The 20318-nt window shown below is 36.0% G+C and overlaps 1 protein-coding gene across 2 annotated transcripts in view; it reads left to right on the top strand.

The window, feature by feature from the left end:
• Window positions 1-20318, top strand: part of SPAG16 (sperm associated antigen 16) — an 885872-nt gene that overhangs the window by 549046 nt on the left and 316508 nt on the right. The window lies entirely within an intron of this gene.

The raw sequence follows: 20318 nt of genomic DNA, 5'->3' as shown, positions 1-20318 counted from the left end.
TTATTTTTGTAATTTTTAATACATTCTTTAATTTTGTATTTCACAATTTATTCAAGGATTATTTAATAAAAGATTTTTTGTTATGTCCAGTCAAAATGACCTTTTCACCATTTTCTGTTTTTCATAATTTCTAGTTTTATGTTATTGGAGCTTTAATTATAATATTTACAATTATGAAAAATTTTGTGATATAAAATATGATCAGATTTTTTGTTTCTTTCCTAATCTCATTTTCACTTTATTGTTTTCCTATTATTATTTTAATTAAAATTATGTTTTCATTTGAATCCCTTCTTCCTTGAGCACCTTGTGATTTAGTTTTCATTTTTTATGTGATTCTGTCTTTTAAAAACTTTCCTTAGTTTTTGAATTTCTGGTTCAAGTTTTTTGTTTATTTTCCACACATCTCAAAATGCTTGTTGGAGAATAATTGATTTGGGTCTTTTTGGCCTCATGGCATGGGGGATCTTAGTTCCTGACCAGGGATCAAACCTGCACACCCTGCAGTGGAATCATGGAGTCTTAACGACTGGATTGCCAGGGAAGTCCTGAGAATGATTAATTTTGTTTGGAGTGCTGTGTTACAGTTTTCTTTTTCTTCACTGTTGGTTTTGGTGGCTTGTAGAAGGAGGTTTATCAGCTATTTGTAGTTTCATTTTCTGATTTCTAATTTATTTTATAGTAGTTTTTAATAAAAGAACACTGTTTATACTTCTGCATTTTTGTTCACCTGGATTGACGATTTATGTTGGTTTTGAGGTTCATGGTTCAAAAATGTCCTCTGTTGTCATTGTGAAAAAGCATAGTTTTTCTTATTGCACGGATTCTTTTTTTGTTGGGGGGGTGAGGACATTGTAAGGGGATGAGTTATTCGTCCTTCAGTTGCGCTTTATTTCCTTTTATCTTGCTGAGTTCTGAATTTCTCCCTCTGGCTTCTTTTTCCCTTCACCAGACAATATCCAAATAGCACTTCTTTCTTCCTTTTGATTCTCTTCTTGAAGACTGACTCTTGGTATACTGTATGCACTTTTTATTCTCTATAATCATTGTTCTAACATTTTCAGAATTTTCACACATAGGCTGTCTTTTTATGAAATATTTTTAGATGAAAAAAGTAGGCTAAATTATAGGAGATATTATTTTTTCAAATAATATTTACAAACATACATAAATATACCAAAACCTATCAGCTGGAAGTCCTCCAAATCTTGGAGACCTAATTAAATTTGCTTCAAATAAATAATTTGAAGAAGTAAAAAAAATCCCTTATCTCTATATATATTTTTTGGTTTTTATATTCCTTTCCGTGCCCAAGTATAATTTCTCTGTTTTTTTTTTTTCATCTCACCCTAGTAAAGAGTATTATCCCTTGGATGAGTTCCTATAAGAAATATACATAGTACTATAATTTCCTGAGATTTAGTAGACTTTGTTAAGATTTTGGCAGGTAGAAGAATACAGCACTTACTTTTTTAGTCTCTTTCCCTTATTTCTATGTCTCTTGATTTATGTTGCAATTTCCCTAGATATTTTCTTTCTAGAATGAAGAGTAGTGCCACTCCCCTAAGTTTTTTCTCCAACTTTATCTACACAAGTTCATCAAAGTGCTCAGCAGTAAAAGGGACCTTCCATATCCACCTTTTCAGAAAGCAGTTATGTTGAAATGTAGCCCATTTTTACCCTGTTAATACGGTAGGTGAAAAAAGTCTTAAAATCTATACTTGTTAACATAGAAATCTCTTCAGGGTAGTGAGCTAACATAAAAGAATGGATTTTCTAATCAGACTTACAGGAATTGGAGATTTTTACCTAGTATGAAGTTCTACTAAATAATGTCAAAACACCTTGAAATATAGAGAAGATTCTAGTACAACTCAGGCAGCTTCCAAGATCCTGTCTTTCCACATTAGACACCCACTTCTGGACAAGAATTATAAATGAGATCTCCATTTGAGGATCTTGGGGTCACCTCATGAACTGGGAATATTTAAATTAGGAAACACCTCCATTTAATAGCTCCAACACTTGCATATCTGACAACATATTTTCCAGGGATTTGAGCCTCATAGATCCTGGGTTCACCTTTAGCTAGAGCATCCTGTGAAGTGTATTTTATAGATAAATTCTCTTCTTCCTAGAAAATATTAATAGTTATAAACCCAAGTATCCAGTTAACAAGGAGATTAGACAGAGTCACCTGCCAATATTCCTCTCTCTAGGGGCTCTCACTGCCTAAAGGGAGTGCTATGGTCTGAATGTTTGTGTCCTCCCGAAATTCATATGTTGAAATCCTAACCCCCAAAAGTGATGGTATTATTAAATAGGACCTTTGGGAGGTGAATAGGTCATGAGAGTGGAGCCCTCATGAATGGGATTAGTGCTCTTATAAAAGAGATCCCCAGAGTTCTCTAACGCCTTCCAGCATGTAAGGGTACAAGAAGTCTGCAAGCCAGAAGAGCACCTTCAGGCAACCATGCCAGCACCCTGATCTCAGATTCCAGCCCCAGAACTGTGAGAGATAAATTTCTATTGTTTATAAGCTACCCAGTCTGTCGTATTTTGTTAGAGCATCCCAAAGACTAAGACAGGAAGTTAATGGATTTTGGACCAGCTGTCTTAATTTCTTCCTTCTGGCAATTTGATGTGAATTTTTTTTTTTTTTTGCATTTTTCTAACTTTTTTCTAAAATACTAGGTATTGAATGGATAGCTGGAAGAAAAAATAACGTGATGGAAGTTGGAGGAAAAGTCTGGGCATTTAGACATGAAGTTAGAACCATTCATTTAACAAGTTGCAGCCGTGGTCTATGTTCATATAAATAGCAGATTTTATACCTGAAGATTCATTCATCTGAAGGAATAAGCAGTGGCCTAGTTTCTTAGGTAATTGGTGTTATCCATGATATCAGAGGAAAAATTGAGATTTTTATTAAATCCCTTTAAAAATTAGGAAGCAGTGTAGGTAGTCTATGTATGTATAATACTAAATATTATACACACGCACACATATGGGTTCCTTTATTCTCATTACAGTAAATGGGAGTTCTAGATGTGTATACTGGTCATCTGAACATAAATTTCTACTATCCTTCTTTGATTTCTAGTACCTAATTCCATGTAGAATATGATTTATGGTCTATCATTGTCCTGTTTTCTGAGCAGAAGGTGTGTGGAATTACTACTCCTCCAGGGTCTTGTCTTCTCTGTCTCTTATATTTCATGTCAATATTTTCCTGATGTTTTCTATCACAAAAATGAAATACTAAGAAAATAATAATTGTAAAAGTCCTTATATATGTATAATTTTTAATTTATAAAACACTAAAAAACCCTAGAAACTACTCTACAAATTTCTAGTAATAAAATAATTTTTTGAGAAATACTGTAAACACCATCTCAGTCATTTCAGCTTACAAAACACCACTGACTTTAGTCTTCTCTCTGCTACCAAGCTATAGTTTTTCCCAGTCAACAAACAGCATTGCTCACTGAGGCTCTCTGAAGGTCACAAACACCCCTTTACAACTTGACAGATGGCTTTCAAGAAAGAAACAAGCAACTCTTATCCATTATTTTCCACTGGTGAAATCTAAGGAGAATTTAGTATTTTAGACATTTTCTAAAGTGAAAATTTACTCATAGCAAACCTTTGCCTCAGTTGACTAGAAAGGAGCAGTTAAGAAATTAAATTGGGCTTTGCTGTATTAAAAGTAGTCTTGATCTTGATCATTTGAGCCGAAGCTTCTCACCTTTTCCTTCAATATTAGGCTTTTTTGATCTGGATTATATGAATGATAGCCTCAACTCCTCACCCAGAATATATGAGTTAAAGATGCTTTTTTAAAAACTCCTCTTAAGCTTTCTGATTTGCAATATTTCAACTTTGGTTCAGAAATAACAATGCTGTTTTGGGGAAAAATCATATATATATATGAAAAACAAATTAATTATTCTTGTTATGTCTATTTCATTGTAGATTTATTCCTTTTCCTAGCTGGTGATGGAAGTTTACATTGATGTAAATTATGAACTTTAAAACACTTGCTTATAAATAAATGTTTTCTATTCATATAGTATTATTTTTCCAAGATGTCTCAAAACCAGATTTTGCTGTCGTGTGTTCAGTGGGTTCTATGCCAGGTAGCTGGTGACCAGCGGGCTGCCTCACAACCGTTGTGAGTTTATTGCGAGAAATCTGGAGGGAGCCCTGGGGATTCTTAGGGTCAGAATCTCAGGAGGGCAAGACTAGACCAATATGGAACTAATTTTTGAAGAGAAGTTATATAACATACCTCAAATTACAAGGCAAAAGAAAAAAAGTATTTTTTAAATCATACTTTGTTATATAATTTATAGAAACATCATTTGAAAAATGTACAAAAGAAATACAAGATGTTCCTGTAGTAAGAAACAGAGCTGATGAAAGGAAGACTATATTAAAGTTAGATTTTATTTGTATATACATTTGACCCTTGAAAAACAAAGGTTCAAACTGCACAGGTCCATTTTACCTGGATGTTTTTCAATAAATACATTGGAAATTTTTTGGGGATTTGTGACCATTTGAAAAAACTTGCAGATGAACCACATAGCCTAGAAATATCAAAAAAATTAAGAAAAAGTTTGGTATGTCATACATAAAATAGAGGTAGATATACATATAAGATATAAAATATGCATTAATCAACTGTTCATGTTATTGGTAAGTCTTCTAGTCAACAGGCTATTAGTAACTAAGTTTCAGAGGAGTCAAAAGTTATACCCGCATTTCCAACTGCCTGGGGTCAGGGTGGGGGGAATCAGCTATATTTCAGATAGAATTCTTTATTTAGAAGGGCATCAGCAAACTGAAAGCACTTTTATTTTTCACATTTCATGTTATCAAAACTTGATGAGTTAAATTACAGTATTTGATTCCTTTCAGTAAGAGCCTTTATTTTAAAGGTTGTTTTATTTCTATTCCTTTGGAGACCATTGACATGATTGGCATAGCCCTATTAAAGAGCCTATTAGGAATACCCAGCAGTGAGCTCCAAATGGTGGGTAGAGGAGAGAATTGAAACCAGAAAAGATTATCTTTTTATTCCATAGGGACAAGATGGTAGTCTCAAATACCAAGACCAAAAGGTGAAGAAAATTCTAGTCCTTGTCCTTTAGCTTCACTGTGCTTAAGAATCATCTGATGAGGTTGTGTTTAAATGTAGAGTCGGACTTGGCTCAAAAATTCTACTTAAGTTTATCCTGGAGATCCCGGGAATGTGTATTATAACAAGTATCCCAAGTTGTTTTGATTAAGATGATTGATTCTCTGAGCATACTTTGAAAAACAGTCTTGGTACTTTCTGTGTCAGCATCAATATCTAAGCGGTCTAAACTGAGAAACTCAGGTAGCACACAGCGGTAGAGCTTCAATTCATGACTTTCTCGTCCAAGCACTTGATATTGTTCATATCCCTTAAGTGATATTATTCATGAAATCAGAACCGAATTTGGCCTCTTATTAAGTTCCATAGAAAATTAGAAAACAGTATACATACTCCGTATATGTTCATATGTAAAAAGTTTTATGTACATGTATATATATACTATATATATATATTTATATATGTATGTAATGTCAACTTCAAAAATAAAATAGCCAGTTGTTTTACCAGCAAAAAAGATTTATCTGGTAATAGCAAAGAATTACAATTTGGGACAAGCAAGATATGGTGAATCATAGGCAAATCCAAAGTCTCAAAGGGAAGGTCAAGTAATAGGAGGAAATTGGGGAGGGTTGTTTTGAATAAAAGTTCATCAGAGAAGAGCAAGAGTTCAAGGCTGTGGTGGTTTCTTATTGACTGTAAGTGGTGGTTAGTGCACTGTTGCTGGGGCAGGGAGGGATCTTCCTTCCTTTTCTTAAAAGTAGGAGATGAAATTTTCATGTGAAAAATGTCCTCCCTTGTATCAGAAGAAAAGTAACATTCTTATCATCATGGATGAGACGTTGAGACTGAGATAATTTGTACAAAGAATTTTATACAAACAGATCTTGTTAAATTAGTTCTTATCTTCCTTCTTCCTGCTGGTTATGCAGGCTGCAAGGAGAGGTATGGTATGTAGTATATGAGAGCTCTCCTTTCAGGGCTTCCTGATTTCATTTTAAATGAGGTTTTCCTCTATTTATTTTCACAATAAACAGATACAATTTCCCTCCTTCTTGTTACAACAAATCAGAATTCTAGATCAGTGTGCTGAATAGCTGAATATAAAACTTGACAGCCATTGATACGAGGATACCAAAGGTAGGGTTCATCCGTGGGATAAAAGGTCTAACTTGGTCCACGTGAGATGATCAGGGCACAGCCTAACAGGTGATTGTATTAGTAAGGAACTGGAATTAAGCAGATGCATAGGGGCATAGGAAAGGGACTATTATGGACTGAATTGTGTCCTTCGCAAATTCACATGGTGAAGTTCTAACCCCTAGTTCCTCAGAATATGACTGTATTTGGAGATAGGACCTTTAACGTGGTAATTGAGGTTAGTTAAGAGCCTATAAGGTCTTATGGGTATGCCCAATCCAATATAGCTGGTATCTTTGTAAGAAGAAGAAATTTGAGCAAAGAGGCATCAGGGATGTGAACCGACAGAGGGAAGACCATGTGAGGGTACAGTGAGAAGGCAGGCATCTGCAAGCCAAGGAGAAAAGCCACAGAAGAGACCAATCTTGATGGTACCTTGATCTTGAACATCCAACCTCCATAACTGTGAGAAAAATGTCTGTTGTTTAAGCTACCTAATATGTGGTATTTTGTTATGGTAGCTCTAGCAAACTGATTGCTGGCAAATAGAGTTTGGTACTAAGAAAGGGGTACTGCTGTAACAAATGTCTGTGGAAGTGGCTTTGGAACAGGGTTATGGGTAGAGACTGGATGAAGTTTGAGAGGCTTGTTAGAAAAAAGCCTCAATTGCCTTAAAGAGACTGTTGGTAGAAATATGGATGTTAAATGTGCTTCTGATGAGGCCTCAGATGAAAATAAGGAACATGTTTTTGGAAACTGTAGGAAAGACAATCCTTGTAAAAGGTAGCAAAGAACCTGGCTGAATTGTTTTCTAGTGTTTTGTGGAAAGTAGTAAGTGACAGACTTGGATGTTTAGCTGAGGAGATTTTTAAGCAAAGTGTTGAGGGTACAGCCTCGTTTCTCCTTCTGCTTATAGTAAATGTGAGAGATGAGATGGATTAAAAAGAGAACTGTTAAGCAAAAATAAACCAGAACTTGAAGATCTAGAAAATTCTCAGCCCAGCAATACTGCAAAAAAAAAAAAAAAAAGAAACTGTATTCTAGAGAGAATGCCAAGGGTGTGACTGAACAATAACCCCAAAAGGAGACGATGAGTGTGACTTATAGATCTAATCAGCCATCTCAGCAGAATCCAAGAATAGAGATGGATTTATACCAGCAGAAGCACTGCCAGTGTAGACCAAAGGGGACAGAGGTGGGACAAAATGAAGAAAGGCCCTTGGACTTCTGGGATTCTACAGGATAGGACAGTAGAGTTCTCTGACTGTGAACATGTGTTATCCTCCAAGAAAAGGGAAGAATGACCCTGAAGGCAGGGCTGTCACCCCCTGAGTTCCAGAGAGGAGGGCCACCTCCTTTAGTTATTTCTGTAATAATGTCTTTTTTTCTTTTTTTTACCTTATGTGGGCCTCTCACTGCTGTGGCCTCTCCCGTTGCGAAGCACAGGCTCCGGACGTGCAGGCCCAGCAGCCATGGCTCACGGGCCCAGACGCTCCGTGGCATGTGGGGTCTTCCTGGACTGGGGCACAAACCCGCGTCCCCTGCATTGGCAGGCGGACTCTCAACCACTGCGCCACCAGGGAAGCCCCTATAATAATGTCTTAATTAATTTATCCATATATAGTCTATCTGACACCCATCTTTTCTTTATATTGTAGCCACAGTGATTTTCCAAAGTGCATTCTGATTCTGTGTATTCATACTTCCCTCCAATCCCACTTCCCTCCAGTTTAAGAACCATAAGTGGCTTCACAGTGTTCTTAGGGAAAATCAAAATCTCTTAATATGACCTATAAGACCTCAGATGACTTGGCCTCTGCCTACCTCCCCAACCTCATCTTATATCATCCTCCTCTTTGGTCTGTCTGCCGCCAATCCAACTGATTTTTCCTATAGCCCCCATACTCACCAGCTACATCCTCTCCAAGGCCTTTGCATATGATGTTGTCTCTATACTTATAATGGTCTTCCTACCTTTCTTTGCCTAGTTAACACCTACCAATCCTTTAGATCTCAACACTAAAATCACTTCCTCAGGGGAACCTGACCACATGAAATTTCACTGTCATAGTCACTCATAGAGCTGCAAATTCTTCTTCACACAACACTGTCAGCTCGATAAAGGCAGGAAATGTGTCTGTTTGTACTCACATATGTATCTTTACGGATGGGCACTTAAATCCGAATAGGAACCTAATGAATATTTTTGAATAAATACATGTGTGAATGAATGAATGAATTTAAAATCACAAAGAGAATATGGTTTTGTATTGCTATTACTGTCTGTTTTAATTCTGACTATCTAGCTTTGTTTAATAATACATTTAAAAAAAACCCATGTAAACATTAAAGAATGAAGTGGTTAATTTTAACCCCATCTCATAGTCACATTAAATATGTAAAGAAGCAAGCTTATTTGCATAGAATGAAGCAACTAATGTAAAAGTCATTTCCCGAAAATGGTACAAGACATCATCCACTCCTGATACGTACTTGAAGTTTGGTACTCTGCACTGCTAAATGTCTCCACCCACCTTTCCTACCTTCTTTTCTTTTCCCCTTCTCTGTCACCATACCATTTCTTCCCCCAAGTTATTAAACTAAATTCTTTTCCCACCAAAATCATTATGGGCTTTGGAAAAAAGAAGTTCACCTACAAAGAGATTATAGGGTATGAGCCAAACCGTGACAGTCACTGGCAGAACACTATTATTCATTTTTACTCTAAAACATCATTGTTGAGTACTTAGAATGCAGAAGGGTGAGCCATGCCAGAAAATTGGGGTGGCTTGTTTCCCCAAGGAATAGTTATGACTCTACTTTTTGAAACATACAATCACAGCCAGTGTCTCACTCTTTAATACTGATGACATAATGTTTTGTTATGTTTTAATTTAGGCCTAAGAATATCTCTGCACTTTAGCATTTCCTCTCCTGTGGCCTCCACCCTTTAAAGTACAATGTGCAGTACTATTTTGCTAACGCTCGTGTTTTACATGCCAGTCTCTTACTCAGCTCATTGTGGTTTTTTTTCTTTCTGAAAATATTTTATAGCAAAGCAATAATATCTCGAAAAGAAAAGACATTTATCAAAACAAAAGGGTAGAAAAGGGAGGCCAAGAAGAATAGCCAAGAAAAGCTTTTCCTAATGTTCCATATGAGGAATAGTTATAGAAGCACATTCTTTGAGTGATGAAATGGCCAACTTTAGAGAGTTCTAACAGCGTTTAGAAAGTAGAGTTGTATCAAGCTCATTTGCCTTTTTATTTGCTATTTTCTTCCCCACCTCATTCACTTCAAAGTTTGTGTTTTGTCTTCCCTTGTGGGTGCTAACTTTCATTTTGCTTTTCTAAATGATGTACTATATGTGCTGTAACATTGTAATTAGGCCTTTTCCAGTTGTATTTAGAATAGTGAAAAATCTCACGATAGAACTTTTCTTGCATCTAGAGAGTAGACGACCCATGATGGGGAAGTTCAGATAGACCCAGATTAACAGAGTCAGCAAGAATGCTGACATACCCATGGGGGATCTGCCTTCCAGAGTCTGACAGATGATATCTCTGTGGAAGACGATGTACATTACCATCACTTTCCTGGATAATCTGTTGTCAGGCTCCAAGCAGCTGCATATCACAGAGTTTTTATCCTATGTTGTTAGATGTACTTGATAATTTAAGTCTGCCAAGAGGCAGATTTAATTTTAACATATTCCAGTTTATTTAATGAAAAATAGATTTCCCTCTTTTCCTATAAGATTTGTAATATGACATATCAATACTGAAAGGAACATACTTGCATATTGTTTTCAAACTCATGAATAGGCTGTGTAAACTCTATTCATGTCAATTAAAACAATGATTTTCTTTTTTTAATTATTGTGAAATTATTTTTATTGATGGGACTATTTTTTTATGGAGTAGAGGAGGGTAGCTCATTTTAAAATCTTCTTATAATATAAACATTAACATCATCCTTCACCTAGTACTTCTTATAGTCCTTCATAAGCACTTGATAAAGTAAATTGAATTAACTGGTCCAAATGTGCTAGATTGGATAAAGAGCTTGGTGACCAGTGGTCAGCCATCAGGTGACCTTCTTTGAAGCAGAAGTGGACTCTCTAAAGGTCTTATGACACTTGCTGTAGTTTCATTGCTTTTGAATTTTTCTCCTTTAACTCAGAATGTGGCAGTTAATTAGGAAGGGAACGAGACACCTAGTCCCTGGGGCACAGCTAATTCATTTCCAGATATTTCCTGTCTGGTAAACTCTGACTTGCCCGCGTGAGCCACCAACTCCAATGCTGATTGCAATGTTACTCACAAATGAACTGGAGTCAAGGTCTCGTCCATTTCTTCCAGACTTAGTTTTGGAGAATTCTTTTCCTTTTTGTACCATAAATTATTGTAACATGAGTATAAATTCAATACAGAGGAAGTGCTTTTTTTAATAGTCAAGTAAAAAATTCTCCCTGCCAATTTTAATTGTACTTTGGCTTCACTTATATATGCTGATACCCAATTTCCATGCAAGGCTGACTTTTTCTTTTTTTTTCTTGTAGTTCCCCTTTGCCTTCTCCTAACAGCAAAGCTTCATTAAAAAAACAGACAGAGGAACAAAACAAAAAAAATGAACACAAGATGAACTAAAAAAAGGGAATAAAAAAGGAAAACTTTATAATTTAGCTAATTTTCTATAAAATTTCCTTCATACTTTAGCAACGTGGTTGAGGTATGCTGCAGAAAGACAAATATAGGCAAAAACTGAAAGCCTCTTTTGTGAAAATGACAGAATCTTCTGCCTACATTCAACATTGGGTGGGCCTACATATCTTCCTGTTTGAGACCATAACTCAAGTGTTCCAGAGTTCAGATGGGACCAAAAAAGAGTGACTTAAGACATGAAAACTGGAGCTCATGCAGAAAAATGAGATTATCTTACGTGGAGGAGAAAGACTAAGGAACAATACAATTCAAGCATGGTTTGAGATGCTGCATAAAATATGGAAGACAGCTATTCCATTTGAACCAGAGATTCAAATTTAGTTCCAATTAAGCTAAAAGTAAATTTAGTTTTAATTTATACCAGGAGGAATGTGTACTTCCTATGCCATCTTCTTAACTAGAAGGGAAAGTGGAAACTAGATATTCTTTAGTTATAATTACAAATTGACCAAAAATTGTCTTTGATTAAGGCTGCTTGAAAGGAGAGATGGGTTGTAGATGAGAAGGGGTATGACTGTGTGATCAGTACTTATTCCATATCAGATCATTAAAAGCAGAAGTGGGCCCTCTAGAACTCCTGTGACCTCTATGTAGGCACACTGCTTTTAACTTCCCCTTAGTTTAATCCAGAGCCAGGTAGAGAAGCACAGAGCAAAAGAGAAGCCTTGTTCCTGAAACACAGCCAGCTCACTTACAGATAATTCTTGGAAAACTGACTAGAGGCAGCAGCCACAGACTCCAATGCTGACCGCTGTATCGCACATGAATTATTAAGAGTGGAGGTCCAGGCTGACTCAGGTTTGCTCCTCTAATGATCACAACAGTACGAGTGATGAAATGGAAGCCCAGGGAAGTAACTTGACCAGACTCACACAGCCAGGAAATGGCAAGCTGAGAAAATATCAGTCTGTTGATGTGAAAGATTATGTTCTTTCCATCATTCCACACATCATTCCTTTTCAAACTTCGGGTTGTATTAATACACATTGCTAGCAAGAGAGTTGAACGTTTTGGTTTTCTTTGAGGGGCTAAGTGGAACTCAAGAGTTTAATAATAATGAAACAAGGAAATAGCTTCTTCTCCACTTCTCATTTTTTATCCTAAGGCCCTTTATCTCTTTATTGCTAAATACAAACTAGAAAATCCATGGGGAATTCTTAGTTCAAGGATTTATTTACGTAATTGTTCATATCAGAAGATTTTAAAGTGTTTCATAGAGCATTAAAAACCATAAAAGAGAAAGCAGGAGAATAGCATATTTCCTTTGCAAAGCTTGATGTGTTTTTGAGGTATAATGGACCCTATTATCAATTAATTAATCATGAACTAAACCCATAGGAAAGAGAGCACCTAGTTTATTGTTTCTGTAACTTTCTGCTGAACGTGACTCACTTTGATGAACAGTAGCCTTGGACTCCTTGCAAAGACAGGATGCATTTGTGTTCCTTTGCTTGTATAGCTACATATATCATTTCAGTCCAAAGAGATTTTTTGTTGTTGTTGCAAATTTAAGGTGATTGAAATGGTTTTTAATGGCAGTAATCTTTCACTTCTAATTACAGTGCTTATTATCATGAAGAATTTAATATAAATATATGGCAATTAACAATGTTCTATTGAAGGCTGAAAATAATTTGTCCTAATCTAGAGATTTTCTGAGATCGTTAATATGTGTACACTAATTCCTTTGCCCTAACAATTCCACTGTATGAAATAGCTCTAGGGTTAAAAAGATATTCACAGCAGGAGAGGTTAAAAAAAAGATATTCACAGCAGGAGAGTGACAGAGTATATACAGGAAACCTAAATTCCGCAGCCGTTTAACAGGATTTTTCCCCATTAAATCACAGTAGCACAAAATTAGATATGTAAAATCACTTCATTACACTTATTTTTCAACTAGAGTTTATATATTTTTAAAGTTTCTGGGGAAAACTCTTCAAATTTATTTTCTTGTACCCTACTGTATTTGAAATCCTATGAGAATTTCCAATTATATATTGGTGATTTCTATTTTTAAGGATAATTTACATGTAGAACTTTAAAAACATCAATCCTATAAAATAATCCTACTGAATGAGCTGGGTTACTTTATCCATTAGCCCATCCTGCATTACTAAATGGATAACTTTTCTTAATTAACTTGGCACTTCTCAATGTATAAAGAAGCAAACAGTAATGATTTTTTTTTTTAAATTTGATTTTCAGGGCTTTCTCAATTTTAACCTGCCAAAAATGAAACAAATGCCCATGGAAAAAGTAATTACTCTTCTCCATCTGTAACTTCTTCTTAATTAACTTTTAATCTGTGCTGTTATACAGGGAGCATCTCTTAATACTGAATGTGTCTAAAATGTAGGAGACAGAGATTTAAATGATTTAGATAAATATCTGCCTAGCGCAGAGGCATAAAAATTACAAAATTAGGATACGGGTGGCTGAGTGCCAATTTCAGTTGCCAGCAAAAGAAAGATATTGCCATCATTTAAAAAAAATAATTTTCTTACAAATAAAGCAACTTAATAAATGCCTTCTAACCATGCATCCTTATTTTGGAGCACATTTCTTGGTTTGTCCTATACAAAATTCTGAAAACCTATGAATTAGACATTGTAGAAAAGCAATTATGCTATCATTTATGAAAGACATATATTATTAGAGAAAAATCAATAAATGAGAATTTCATTATGAAGTGAAGCACTGTTGTTTTGTTTAGTTGGAATGGATTCTATCAGCAGTAATTTAAAATAATCAGTTCAGTGATATGACTCCTAGTGGTGTTGAGATAATTACTATACTTATGTCTAGTAATGTCCATCTATTAAATGGAGCACAGAGTGGCAAGTAAAGACAGGAAGCTTTGACTCCTAACACCTCCTTTACTATATGTACATAATTTGTCTTCTAATAACTGAAAGAACATGACAAAAATCCTTATATACAAAATAGAAACAGTCATACATTCTTTATGCATGTCCAGTTAACCAAAATATCTTGAATATTTTTGTACAAGATACAGTAGAAATGTGCATGTGCGTGCACACACACACAAGCACACACGCACAGAGGTGCAAGCATTTATCTCCCTTCTGTCTCCAAATCCCACTGAAGTAAAGGAAGAAAACTAAACACATGACTATATTCATGGAAATACTAAGAAGAGTAGATGGGGACATTACAGACCAGAGATTTCTGTGAACTTCTGAAACTGAAAAGTGGATAGGTCCTATAAAGTGGATAACCCAAATTAAGGGAACCCCAGGAGACTGCTACAGTGGTATTGAGAGATTAATGGATTTTCAGCTGGTTATAGGATTTGAGGATTGTAGTCCTTTTCTCTCAGTAGTCTGTATGTGTTGTTCTACTCTCTTCTTGCTTCAGTAATATATGTAAAATCTGTCAGTATAATTTTCATACCTTTTCAAATATTTTACTCTTTATGTGGATTTATCTTTGATATGTCACACACAAAATTTTTTTTTGGTTATCATTTTTTTAACATTTTTATTGGAGTATAATTGCTTTACACTGGTGTGTTAGTTTCTGCTTTATAACAAAGTGAATCAGTTATACATATACATATATCCCCATATCTCTTCCCTGTTGCATCTTCCTCCCTCCCACCCTCTTTATCCCACCCTTCTAGCTGGTCACAAAGCACCGAGCTGATCTCCCTGTGCTATGCGGATGCTTCCCAGTAGCTATCTATTGTACATTTTGTAGTGTATATATGTCCATATATACACTATCACTCTCTCACTTTATTCCAGCTTACCCATCCCCCTCCCGGTGTCCTCAAGTCCATTCTCTAGTAGGTCTGCATCTTTATTCCTGTCTTGCTCCTAGGTTCTTCATGACCACTTTTTTTTTTTTAGATTCCATATATATGTGTTAGCATATGGTGTTTGTTTTTCTCTTTCTGGCTTACTTCACTCTATATGACAGACTCTAGGTCCATCCACCTCACTACAAATAGCTCAATTTCGTTTCTTTTTATGGCTGAGTAACATTCCATTGTATATATGTGCCACATCTTCTATATCCATTCATCTGTCGATGGACACTTAGGTTCCTTCCATGTCCTGGCTATTGTAAATAGAGCTGCAATGAACTATGTGGTACCTGACTGTTTTTGAATTATGGTTTTCTCAGGGTCCAGTACTGGGATTGCTGGGTCATATGGTAGTTTTATTTTTAGTTTTTTAAGGAACCTCCATACTGTTCTCCATAGTGGCTGTACCAATTCACATTCCCACCAACAGTGCAAGAGGGTTCCCTTTTCTCCACACCCTCTCCAGCATTTATTGTGTCTAGCTTTTTGAGGATGGCCATTCTGACCGGTGTGAGATGATATCTCATTGTAGTTTTGATTTGCATTTCTCTAACGATTAGTGATGTTGAGCATCCTTTCCTGTGTTTGTTGGCAATCGCTATATCTTCTTTGGAGAAATGTCTATTTAGGTCTTCTGCCCATTTTCGGATTGGGTTGTTTGTTTTTTCGATATTGAGTTGTATGAGCTGCTTGTAAATTTTGGAGATTAAACCTTTGTCAGTTGCTTCGTTGGCAAGTAATTTCTCCCATTCTGAGGGTTGTCTTTTGGTCTTGTTTCTGGTTTCCTTTGCTGTGCAAAAGCTTTTCAGGTTCTTTAGGACCCATTTGTTTATTTTCGTTTTTATTTCTATTTCTCTAGGAGGTGGGACAAAAAGGATCTTGTGTGATTTATGTCATAGAGTGTTCTGCCTATGTTTTCCTCTAAGAGTTTGATAGTGTCTGGCCTTACATTTAGGTCTTTAATCCATTTTGAGTTTATTTTTGTGTATGGTGTTAGGGAGTGTTCTAATTTCATTCTTTTACATGTAGCTGTCCAGTTTTCCCAGTACCATTTATTGAAGAGGCTGTCTTTTCTCCACTGTATACTCTTGCCTCCTTTGTCAAAGATAAGGTGACCATGTGTGTGTGGGTTTAACTCATGGCTTTCTATCCTGTTCCATTGATCTATCTTTCTGTTTTTGTGCCAGTACCATACTGTCTTGATTACTGTAGCTTTGTAGTATAGTCTGAAGTCTGGGAGCCTAATTCCTCCAGCTCTGTTTTTCTTTCTCAAGATTGCTTTGGCTATTAGGGGTCTTTTGTGTTTCCATACAAATTGTGAAATTTTTTGTTCTAGTTCTGTGAAAAATGCCAGTGATAGTTTGATAGGGATTGCACTGAATCTGTAGATTGCTTTGGGTAGTAGAGTCATTTTCACAATGTTGATTCTTCCAATCCAAGAACATGGTATATCTCTCCATCTGTTTGTATCATCTTTAATTTCTTTCATCAGTGTCTTACAATTTTCTGCATACAGGTTTTTGTCTCCTTAGGTAGATTTATTCCTAGGTATTTTATTCTTTCTTTTGCAGTGGTAAATAGGAGTGTTTTCTTGATTTCACTTTCAGAGTTTTCATCATTAGTGTGTAGGAATGCAAGAGATTTCTGTGCATTAATTTTGTATCCTGCGATTTCACCAAATTCAATGATTAGTTCTAGTAGTTTTCTGGTAGCATCTTTAGGATTCTCTATGTATAGTATCATGTCATCTGCTAACAGTGACAGCTTCACTTCTTCTTTTCTGATTTGGATTCCTTTTATTTCTTTTTCTTCTCTGATTGCTGTGGCTAAAACTTCCAAAACTATGTTGAATAATAGTGGTGAGAGTGGGCAACCTTGTCTTGTTCCTGATCTTAGTGGAAATGCTTTCAGTTTTTCACCATTGAGGACGATGTTGGCTGTGGGCTTGTCATATATGGCCTTTATTATGTTGAGGAACGTTCCCTCTATGCCTACTTTCAAGAGGGTTTTTATCATAAATCGGTGTTGAATTTTGTCGAAATGTTTCTCTGCATCTATTGAGATGATCATATGGTTTTTCTCCTTCAGTTTATTAATATGGTGTATCACATTGATTGATTTGCATATACTGAGGAATCCTTGCATTCTTGGGATAAACCCAACTTGATCATGGTGTATGATCCTTCTAATGTGCTCTTGGATTCTGTTTGCTAGTATTTTGTTGAGGATTTTTGCATCTGTGTTCATCAGTGTTATTGGCCTGTAGTTTTCTTTTTTTGTGACATCTTTGTCTGGTATCAGGGTGATGGTGGCCTTGTAGAATGAGTTTGGAAGTGTTCCTCCCTCTGCTATATTTTGGAAGAGTTTGAGAAGGATAGGTGTTAGCTCTTCTCTAAATGTTTGATAGAATTCGCCTGTGAAGCCATCTGGTCCTGGGCTTTTGTTTGTTGGAAGATTTTCAATCACAGTTTCAATATCAGTGCTTGTGATTGGTCTGTTCATGTTTTCTATTTCTTCCTGTTTCAGTCTTGGAAGGTTTTGTATTTCTAAGAATTTGTCCATTTCTTCCAGGTTCTCCATTTTATTGGCATGTATTTGCTTGTAGTAATCTCTCATGATCCTTTGTATTTCTACAGTGTCAGTTGTTACTTCTCCTTTTTTATTTTTAATTCTATTGATTTGAGACTTCTCCCTTTTTTTCTTGATGAGTGTAGCTAGTGGTTTATCAATTTTGTTTATGTTCTCAAAGAACCAGCTTTTAGTTTTATTGATCTTTGCTATCATTTCCTTCATTTCTTTTTCATTTATTTCTGATCTGATCTTTATGATTTCTCTCCTTGTGCTAACTTTCGGGTTTTTTTGTTCTTCTTTCTGTAATTGCTTTAGGTGTAAGGTTAGCTTGTTTCTTGAGATGATTCTTGTTTCTTAATGTAGGATAGTATTGCTATAAACTTCCCTCTCAGAACTGCTTTTGCTGCATCCCATAGGTTTTGGGTCGTCGTGTTTTCATTGACATTTGTTTCTAGGTATATTTTGATTTCCTCTTTGATTTCTTCAGTAATCTCTTGTTTATTAAGTAGTGTATTGTTTAGCCTCCATGTGTTGGTATTTTTTGCAGATTTTTTCCTGTATTTGTTATCTAGTCTCATATTGTTGTGGTCAGAAAAGATACTTGATAAGATTACAATTTTCTAAAATTTACCAAGGCTTGATTTGTGACCCAAGTTATGATCTATCCTGGAAAATGTTCCATGAGCACTTGAGAAGAAAGTGTATTCTGTTGTTTTTGGATGGAATGTCCTATAAATATCAATTAAGTCCATCTTGTTTAATGTATCACTTAAAGCTTGTGTTTCCTTATTTTTTTTCATTTTGGATAAACTTCCATTGGTGAAAGTGGGGTGTTAAAGTCCCCTACTATAATTGTGTTACTGTCAGTTTCCCCTTTTATGGCTCTTAGTATTTGCCTTATATATTGAGGTGCTCCTATGTTGGGTGCATAAATATTTACAATTTTAATATCTTCTTGGATTGATCCCTTGATCATTATGTAGTGTCCTTCTTTGTCTCTTGTAATATTCTTTGTCTTAAAGTCTATTTTGTCTGATATGAGAATTGCTACTCCAGATTTCTTTTGATTTCCATTTGCATGGAATATCTTTTTCCATCCCCTCACTTTCAGTCTGTATATGTCCCTAGATCTGAAGTGGGTCTCTTGTAGACAGCATATGTGCAGGTCTTGTTTTTGTATCCATTCAGCCAGTCTGTGTCTTTTGGTTGGAGCATTTAATCCATTTACATTTAAGGTAATTATCGATATGTATGTTCCTAATACCACTTTCTGAATTGTTTTGGGTTTGTTATTGTAGGTCTTTTCCTTCCGTTGTGTTTCCTGTCTGGAGAAATTCCTTTAGTATTTGTTGCTAAGCTGGTTTGGTCGTGCTGAATTCTCTTAGCTTTTGCTTGTCTATGAAGGTTTAATTTCTCTGTCAAATCTGAATGAGATCCTTGCTGGGTAGAGTAATCTTGGTTGTAGGTTTTTCCCTTTCATCACTTTAAATATGTCCTGCCACTCCCTTCTGACTTGCAGAGTTTCTACTGAAAGATCAGGTGTTAACCCTATGGGGATTCCCTTGTGTGTTATTTGTTGTTTTTCCCTTGCTGCTTTTAATATTTTCTTTGTATATAATTTTTGATCATTTGATTAATATGTGTCTGCGTGTTTCTCCTTGGATTTATGCTGTATGGGACTCTCTGTGCTTCCTGGACTTGATTAACCATTTCCTTTCCCATATTAGGGAAGTTTTCAACTATAATCTCTTCAAATATTTTCTCAGTCCCTTTGTTTTTCTCTTCTTTTTCTGGGACCCCTATAATTCGAATGTTGCTGTGTTTAATGTCCCAGAGGTCTCTGAAACTGTCCTCAATTCTTTTCATTCTTTTTTCTTTATTTTCTCTGCAGTAGTTATTTCCACTATTTTATCTTCCAGGTCACTTATCCATTCTTCTGCCTCAGTTATTCTGCTATTGATCCCTTCTAGAGAATTTTTAATTTCATTTATTGTGTTGTTCATGATTGTTTGTTTGCTCTTTAGTTCTTCTAGGTCCTTGTTAAACGTTTCTTGTATTTTCTCCATTCTATTTCCAAGGTTTTGGATCATCTTTATGATCATTATTCTGAATTCTTTTTCAGGTAGACTGCCTATTTCCTCTTTATTTGTTAGGTCTGGTGCGTTTTTACGTTGCTGCTTCATCTGCTGTGTGTTTCTTTTGTCTTCTCATTTTGCTTAACTTACTGTGTTTGGAGTCTCCTTTTCGCAGGCTGCATGTTCGTAGTTCCCATTGTTTTTGGTGTCTTCCCCCAGTGGCTAAGGTTGGTTCAGTGGGTTGTGTAGGCTTCCAGGTGGAGGGGACTAGTTCCTGTGTTCTGGTGGATGAGGCTGGATCTTGTCTTTCTGATGGGCAGGTCCACGTCTGATGGTGTGTTTTGGGAAGTCTGTGACCTTATTTTGATTTTAGGCAGTCTCTCTTCTAATGGGTGGGGTTTTTTTCCTGTCTTGCTAGTTGTTTGGCATAGGGTGTCCCGCACTGTATCTTGCTGGTCACTGAGTGGAGGTGGGTCTTGGCATTGAGATGAATATCTCTGGGATATTTTTGCCATTTGATATTATGTGAAGCTGGGAGGTCTCTGATGGACCAGTGTCCTGAACTTGGCTGTCCCACCTCAGAGGCACAGCCCTGATGCCTGGGTGGAGCACCAAGAGCCTGTCATCTACACGGCTCAGAATAAAAGAGAGAAAGAAAGAAACAAAGAAAGAAAGAAATGGAAAGAAAGGAAGAAAGGAAAAGAAAGAAAGAAAGGAGAAAGGAAGGAAGGAAGGAAGAAGGGAGGGAGGGAGGGAGGGAGGGAGGAAGGAAGGAAGGAAGGAGATAAAATAAAGTAAAAGTGTTATTAAAATAAAAAACAGAAAATAATTAT

This window comes from Globicephala melas, chromosome 7 (assembly GCF_963455315.2).
Source record: "Globicephala melas chromosome 7, mGloMel1.2, whole genome shotgun sequence".
NCBI lineage: Eukaryota > Metazoa > Chordata > Mammalia > Artiodactyla > Delphinidae > Globicephala > Globicephala melas.
Note: the sequence above shows the minus strand (reverse complement) of the source record. Positions and strands in the feature narration are given on the sequence as shown.